Below are 8188 nucleotides of genomic sequence, written 5' to 3' on the forward strand. Positions count from 1 at the left end.
TGTGTGTGTGTGTGTGTGTGTGTGTGTGTGTGTGTGTGTGTGTGTGTGTGTGTGAGTGTGGGTGAGTGGGTGTGAGTAAGTGTAAGTGAGTGGGTGGGTGTATACATACGTACAAACATACGTCTCCTCTCTGAATAGCACCACCCATCTCTCTCTCTCTCTCTCTCTCTCTCTCTCTCTCTCTCTCTCTCTCTCTCTCTCTCTCTCTCTCTCTCTCTCTCTCTCACCACATCATCATCCCCTTGCACCTTCCTTCCTCACGTACACCTCTAAACACACACACACACACACACACACACACACACACACACACACACACACACACACATCTTTCCCAAGCACCACCACCATCACCACTACCTCCTCCTCCTCCTCCTCCTCCATCACATCTGCTTGACTCATATCGACACCTGCGGCTCCCATCACTCCTACACCTGCCTGCCTCGCTTACCTGCCTCATCAACTCACGCTTCCTCGCTCTGACTCACCTCTACACCGTCTGGGAGGCTTGCGTGAGTCGTCCGGGTGCTTTTGGGTGAGTCAGGGACCAGAGCAGTGAGTCAGAGGAATCGCCGGAGTGGGTCAATACCCTGGGACTGTGACTGACTGACTCCCTCTCTCTCTCTCTCTCTCTCTCTCTCTCTCTCTCTCTCTCTCTCTCTCTCTCTCTCTCTCTCTCTGATATGAAGAACCTTTAAGAACTTGAGAGAGAGAGAGAGAGAGAGAGAGAGAGAGAGAGAGAGAGAGAGAGAGAGAGAGAGAGAGAGAGAGAGAGAGAGAGAGAGAGAGAGAGAGAGAGAGAGAGATGGGAAAAATGCATTGTTACAGAGAGAGAGAGAGAGAGAGAGAGAGAGAGAGAGAGAGAGAGAGAGAGAGAGAGAGAGAGAGAGGTTGCCAGGTGTTAAGTGCCAGGTGAGTGGGAGAGCAACACCACCTGAAGTGAATCACGAACCGGCCCTCTCTCTCTCTCTCTCTCTCTCTCTCTCTCTCTCTCTCTCTCCACCATATGGCTGGTAGCAGGACTCATCAGCTGTTACAGAGACGGGTGATGAGAGGGGATGTGACATGGGGAGGGATGGAGGGAGGAAAGATGAGGGAGAGGGAGGGAGGGAGGGAGGGAGGGAGTGAGGGAGGAAGGGAGGGAGGAAGAGTAACCACCGTGACCGTAACGGGACTACCACTTCACGTTGGGAGGAAGAGCACGGAGAGAAGGGAGGAAAAGGAGAGGAGAGAGGGGGAAGAAAGGGAGGGCATGGTGAGAGAGAGCGAGCGAGAGAGAGAGAGAGAGAGAGAGAGAGAGAGAGAGAGAGAGAGAGAGAGAGAGAGAGAGAGAGAGAGAGAGAGAGAGAGAGATTCTTTTAATAGCACATCACCTCTTTACCACGATATAAAACTCGCACTCTTTCATCTTAAATTCCAGAGAGAGAGAGAGAGAGAGAGAGAGAGAGAGAGAGAGAGAGAGAGAGCAATTTGCATAGTAAGTAAGAAAACACAACTGATACCCTCCACTTCGCGTCCACCAATCACAAGTCAGCTTCGTATGACGTACTGACAAACAACGCATTCCTATTTTCTATGAAGCCCAAAGAAAACTATCCTCCACCTATATTTATCCGATAATAATCCTGGAATCCGCTGCAACTTCTTTTAATGAAATTTTTCTTGAAAGGAGGAAGGGGAGAGAGAAAGAGAAAGACAGAAAGAAGGAAAGGAAGAGGGGAGAGGGAGAGGGATTAGTGGATGGATAAGTCTGCGTTGAGAGAGAGAGAGAGAGAGAGAGAGAGAGAGAGAGAGAGAGAGAGAGAGAGAGAGAGAGAGAGAGAGAGAGAGAGAGAGAGAGAGAGATAGAATGGTTGGAGGGATAGTGATGGAGAGGAAAAAGGTTGAGGTGAGCAAAGAAGTGAGGGAAGACTAGAAAGCCTTCTCACTATTTGTGTGTTTCATAATCATCTCCGTGAAGAATGAGAGGATGAAGAAAGGGAGCAGCGATAAGGGAAGGAAAAATGGAGGAGAGAGGGGAGAGGACGGAAAATGAGAGCAGATTAAAGAAAAAAATGTAATAAAAAATCAGATATGCGAACCGATAGATTTACACACACACACACACACACACACACACACACTTAGATATAAACATAGATACGTAAGATCACGTTTAAACACACACACACACACACACACACATATCAGATATCAATAGTTTCGTCATTCTATCAACAAAACATCCTATTGTACCACCACACAAGTTAAACAAGTATCATAATTATACCATAACTAATCCCTAGTTTGATCTAATTGGTAATGCGACCAGTCTGGATGTGACATTAGTTTTATCATAAATGATCGGCAATTAATATGATTCGTATAAGTATTCTTCCTCAATTAGCAAGAAGTTTATGGCGTAATTTTTGATTCAAGGGTATAATTTCACATTGTATAACTCGCTGTATGTATGTGTGTGTGTGTGTAGGTGGGTGGGTGGGTGGGTGGAGTAATGACAGGACTGGTTTTAGTTATAAAGGAAGACGACGAGGACGAGAAGGGAATGGAGGAGGATGGCGATGACGAGGAGGACGAACAGCAGGAGGGGAAGGAGGACGACAACGATGACGAGGACGATAAGAAGAGGAAGAAAGAAGAAAAGGAGAAGTACATACTAGACCTGATAAGCTGAAAGGGGGAGTAAGCGTGGGGAGGGAAAGGGAGTATGAGCCGGAGCGGGAAATGGGTACGTGGTTGGTGTGAGTGACGTGGGTGGAGGGAAAGGTTTAGTCACGGGGGAGGTGGTGCCAAATCCCTATGGTGCCTGATGGGGCTGTGAACACTTCTGAGTAATTCCTTTGTTTCAGCGGAAATCCCTGGCCTCAATGGCACCCGCGTCCGCCTTTACCCTGCCCCTCCTTCCTGTCACTGCCCAAACTTAACTAAATGACAACTACAGTCACAAATATTCGAGTCTTCCCATCATGTCTGTTATGATAGGTACCCATTGAAACATGTTTTTTTCCCTAAGTTTGTGTCCTCTAAATGGCCCCTTCCCTTCCGTTCCTTCACTACAATACTATCTGGCACTGTCCCTTCAATATAGCCCTTTTCCTGGCACCCGGGCACCCTGTCTTCTATATAGCCACAGCTAGGGTGGCAGCAGCAGCAGCAGCCTTCTTTCTCTCCCTCTCGTTCTCTCTCCCTCACCCGTGACAAACCTGTTCCCAATGCATCACTCTGGCACCCATCCTTCTACTTGGCACTCTTCCTCCCTCTCCACCACTCTACCACTCCACCGCACGTGTGATATGCCGCCCACAACCCACCCACGACCCACCTACAGCCCACCAGACACACACAGCAACCCACCTCTTTCCGCTAAACCCCTGGGACACGTACTCTGCTTCGAGGCACAACAAAAACACCATTGCAATGTTTCGAGATGATTGGATGAAGCAGGAAATCGCTTGTAGGTTTGTAAGGACGAGAGATGTTGGTACAAATATCTCCTGACGAGGCATGTGTGTATGTGTGTGTGTGTGTGACAGTGTGGGTGTGTTGAAAGGGTTGTCAGTGACGTTAAAAATGAGGGCAAATATAGGATCAGAGAGAGAGAGAGAGAGAGAGAGAGAGAGAGAGAGAGAGAGAGAGAGAGAGAGAGAGAGAGAGAGAGAGAATAGTGGTAAACGGCCATTCCGGCACTGATGGTCGTAATGGTCGTTCAGTAACGTTAATTAAAGGTGATGAAGACAATTACCAAATAGCGATCACAATGGGGTAACTGTATTGCATTATTATTATTATCATTATTATTATTATTATTATTATTAGTAGTAGTAGTAGTAGTAGTAGAAGAAGAAGAAGTAGTAGTAGTAGTAGTAGTAGTAGTAGTACTAGTAGTAGTAATAGTAGTAACATTTAGACTTCTATTCAATACTAAAATACCTATATAATAATGAATGTATAATGTCCTTTGTCTATTACACACCACCACCACTACCACCACCACCACCACCAGCTGAGATCGATCGATAAAAACCCGTGGAGGAGACTCACGCCGGGGGACGAGTTCCTGAGGCGTGGTTCCTGTGTGTGGTCAGAGGACTTATTCCCTTAAATGCTGCCGGAGACCAATACCTGAGGGCTGGTGGCCTGACGACAGCACAGCAGGAGGAGGAGGAGGAGGAGGAGGAGGAGAAAGGTTTGCTGGGTTGGGTTCATAAGCTTTAAGTCGAGGCGAACCATGCTAGAGGGAGGGTTTCTCTCTCCCTCTCTCTCCCTCTCTCTCTCTCTCTCTGTTCATGTGCTGTCTGGGTGTTGTCTGCGCGCATGGCTTGTGTGTGTGTGTGTGTGTGTGTGTGTGTGTGCGAGCTTCTAGGAACCGGTGCTTGATTTTGATTCTGGTAATGGTGGTGGCGGTGATGGAATGTACTCTGGGGGGAGTGCGGTGGTGGTGATGGTGGTGTAATCCAATATCCTTTCCTCTCTTTCTGTCTTTCCTCTTTTCCTTTTCTTTGTGTGCTTCTCATTGCATGCTGTACGTGGCTGCGTCGGTGTTCATGGCCGTACTTGTGCGTATAGAATTAGTATTAAATTACGCTGTGTTGGGTGTTCTGCAAGGGGGATGAGGGTGTTGGGTGTTGTGTGGCGTGGTGTTGCTGTGAAGGGTGTGTGTGTGTGTGTGTGTGTGTGTGTGTGGCGCTATTTGTAGTAGCACTAGTAATAGTAATAGTAACAGTAATAGTAGTAGTAGTAGAAGTAAAAGGTATTACATCACTGTTATATATAAACTGACTGGCAAATAGACATACATTTTTTTTTCTCATTAATCATCAAACTTTTTACTAACTTTTTTTTTACGGTGAATGACTTTGATTTACTTTTAACGAGTTTCCATTAGTAGTGCAACAAGAACAACAACAACAATAATAAAAACAAAGTAAAACACAAACAATACTAACATCAGCAACATCCACAACATCAGCATCAACAATAAGAAGAACAACAACAACAGCAACCTCAGCAGCAGCAGCAGCACAGCAGTAGCAACAACATGGCAACCGATAACACGAGATACCGCGATGCACAAGGACTTGCACAACACACACACACACACACACACGACGTTCCCCCCCCCCCCTTACATGACATATACGAATACAGTTATTGCTTCATTACACAAAATCCAACCAACTGAACTTTTTCTTTCATTAATTTGATGTTACGTTCTCTCTCTCTCTCTCTCTCTCTCTCTCTCTCTCTCTCTCTCTCTCTCTCTCTCTCTCTCTCTCTCTCTCTCTCTCTCTCTCTCTCTCATGAGCTGCATTCCTGCTGTCGTGATTGTTCTACTTTGTGCTGCTAAGTCGGTGGTGGTGGTGGTGGTGGTGGTGGAAGTGGAGCTGGTGGTGGTGGTGGAGGTGGTGGTGGTGGTGGTGGTTGTGTTATTGTTCTCCTGTGAAATTAATCGAGGTTTTGTGTTGTTGTTGTTGTTGTTGTTGTTGTTGTTGTTGGCAAGTGTTTCATGCATTGTTCAGTAGCACAGTCGTAGCCTTTTATTTATTTATTTTCTGTAAGAGTAACATAATTAAAACTCGTGAAGAAAAGAGAAACAGTTCATACTTTTGAGTCTATTCCACATGACCGTTTTCTTTCCCTGCTGCAAAAGAACTCTGCACTCACCTACCTCACCTTTAGTCGCGCTTGTGCAAGGTAATGAGAGGGAAAAATAATATTGTATCCCCGAGCAAAAAACAATTCCCGTTTGATGATAATGTATTGTGCGTGTTTTTTAATTATGATGTTCCGGGTTCGTGAAGAGAGGGAGGGAGAGAAATGCAAGCACACCTCACGCCCCTGCCAGTGATAAGAGTGATTAGTGAGTTCGTGGCCTCTAAAAGATATAGTATTTATTTAAACATGAAGATTAGTTATACCGGGAGTTATGCAAGGGAAATACATTTATACAAGGAGACAAGCTGTGTAAGGAGAGGTACAGTTAGCTATACAGGGAGGTACATAGTAACAAGATGTGCTATACGTACATATGTACAGGGAACTATACAAGATGATGTACAGTATAACAAAATAACTTAACTCATTGTACACCGTAAGTTGCCAACACCTATTTTTTTCCCTTTCTCGAGAACATTCCAAGTATAAAATTCCCGTCAATTAATCCCCAGGTAGATAGATAGATAAATATTTCATTGACCACACCAAAACTCAAGATCAATTAAATTACGTTACGTTAGGTTACATTAAGTTACAACCAGGAAATTCATCTCAGTAAGAATTATTTTAAGAGAATCTTAGAAGAGAACAATCTGAGTCGTGTGAAGCTTACATAAACAAACTCACACAGAAATCCGCTGAATGATGACTTTAAAAGATTGAAATTGACAAGTAACGTACGAATTCCTTATAAGCAAGCCCCTCTATACATCCTCTGTCACCCAAAATCCTTCCCCTTAGCAGCAAGGAGTGTCCTCAGCCCTACCATGCCCCTTGTGACTCGGGCCGGCACGTGAGCTGATGTCACCACCAAGACACGCGAGTCATGTGATCGAAACCTGCCAATTACGTAGTTACGATGATTAGTGCCGTGATGTCACATGTAGCCCACTTTGGAACTCCATTATCCTATCCATTCTTACTCTGTTCCCTAATTGCCAAGCTGTGTTGTTGCGTAAAGTCCTTTGTGTTGCTTTCCCATTCAACCACGTACTCGTACATTCTTTCACTGCTGCCTGGTGACGTGGTAGTGGTGGTGGTGGTGGTTTCAGTACAGGGCCGTATTCTGAAACACTTCTCTGCAGCACTTCCATTAATTCAAAAGACTTTAGTTGAACCTACACGGGTTTTTAAAGGTGTTTTACGGTTTTAATGACGGGTTAACGAGATTTTCACATAATTCAATAGAGAAAAAGTCTTGAGAATCCGGTTGTTAATCTGTGGCCTTAAAAAATAGTCGTGGTGAGAGAGCAAACCGTTTCTGAATGCTGGCGTGTCCTCTCCTCGTATGGCGGTGACTCACGTTCCGCCTGACCCCTCGCATCCCCGCCACACCAAGGCCCGCACCAAGGCAGTGTCTGATAAAGCTGCTATCTTCATCCTACAATCAGTTAAGTTCTGTATTTACGGCGGATGTCATCAAACACTCATGCGTTTGTCACGATAAGATTGACTCCCTGTGTTCCTCCTGGCGACACTCCCTTGTGAAATACGCACGAGTACCTTTGAAGCTTCGAGTCTGTTGTAGTTGAAACACACCTACACACCCAATTTATCCACTATCCATTCCCGTCCACCCACACACACACTATCTTCAAGGATCTACTCAAGTGAAAAGTTTATTATAACACACATGGAAAATTTTTATAAAGGTTCACTTGAGTTTCAAAACACAGGACGGTTCATATACAACGAGTGAATGCTGTTGTTAATCACCTCTTCCCCTACACACACACAGTCCAATCACCACTTACAACGCTCCCCCACAGCAGCAACACAACCATCCAATCAGATAACACTTCGAGGAAACACTTCCAGCCAATGAGAAACATGCACGAATCACCCAATCCAATCAACACTCCCAGGAAACACAACAACGACTAGCACAACACTACCACGAACACACCCATACAACGCAGACCCAACAAGAGAACGCATTATGGACTTCCTTATCTTTCTGAACATTACCGGAACCTGAACAACAGACGAACAAATAAAATACCTCGCGGGCAGTAAGTTTATGAGCCAAATTCGGGAAAACCATTAGGTATCATCATTCAAAAAAAAAAAAAAAGAGAGAAATACGAAAAGAGAGAGAGAAAAAAGAAAAATACTAAAGAGACGAGATGAGACGTTACGGTGCCTTCACTCCAAAGAACAGCTGAGACGATGGATGAAGAAGAGAGGGAGGGAAGAATAAGAGGAAGATTGAAGATGGCAGACGGGGACGAACAGAAGGTGGTGTTTACTTGGTGAGGTGATGGGAAGCAGATAGAGGCAGCGAGGAAGGGAGTAACTGAGGGATGGTGAAAAGGGAAGGAAACAGCTGCGAGGAGGAACGAAAAAGAAATTGAGAGGACGGAAGAGGAAAACAAGGCGTGATAGACGGCGCCGTTTAGAAGGTGAAGAGAAAGAAAGAAAAAAAAAAGGCAGGAACGAAGGGGATATATTGAGGAAAGGCGTAAGATGTAAG

The 8188-nt window shown here is 45.2% G+C and overlaps 1 protein-coding gene across 2 annotated transcripts in view; it reads right to left on the minus strand.

Annotated features, from left to right (window-relative positions):
- Positions 1-8188, minus strand: part of LOC135106523 (thymosin beta-like) — a 39804-nt gene that overhangs the window by 20497 nt on the left and 11119 nt on the right. The window contains exon 1 of one of the 2 annotated variants that reach the window (XM_064015640.1): positions 4042-4063. The exons of the other annotated variant lie outside the window; for it this stretch is intronic. The gene's annotated coding sequence lies outside the window, so the exon portion shown is untranslated. Of the gene's footprint in view, positions 1-4041; positions 4064-8188 lie in introns of those variants that run through there. 2 annotated transcript variants of the gene reach the window in all.

The sequence above is a fragment of the Scylla paramamosain genome, chromosome 13 (genome assembly GCF_035594125.1).
Source record: "Scylla paramamosain isolate STU-SP2022 chromosome 13, ASM3559412v1, whole genome shotgun sequence".
Taxonomy (NCBI): domain Eukaryota; kingdom Metazoa; phylum Arthropoda; class Malacostraca; order Decapoda; family Portunidae; genus Scylla; species Scylla paramamosain.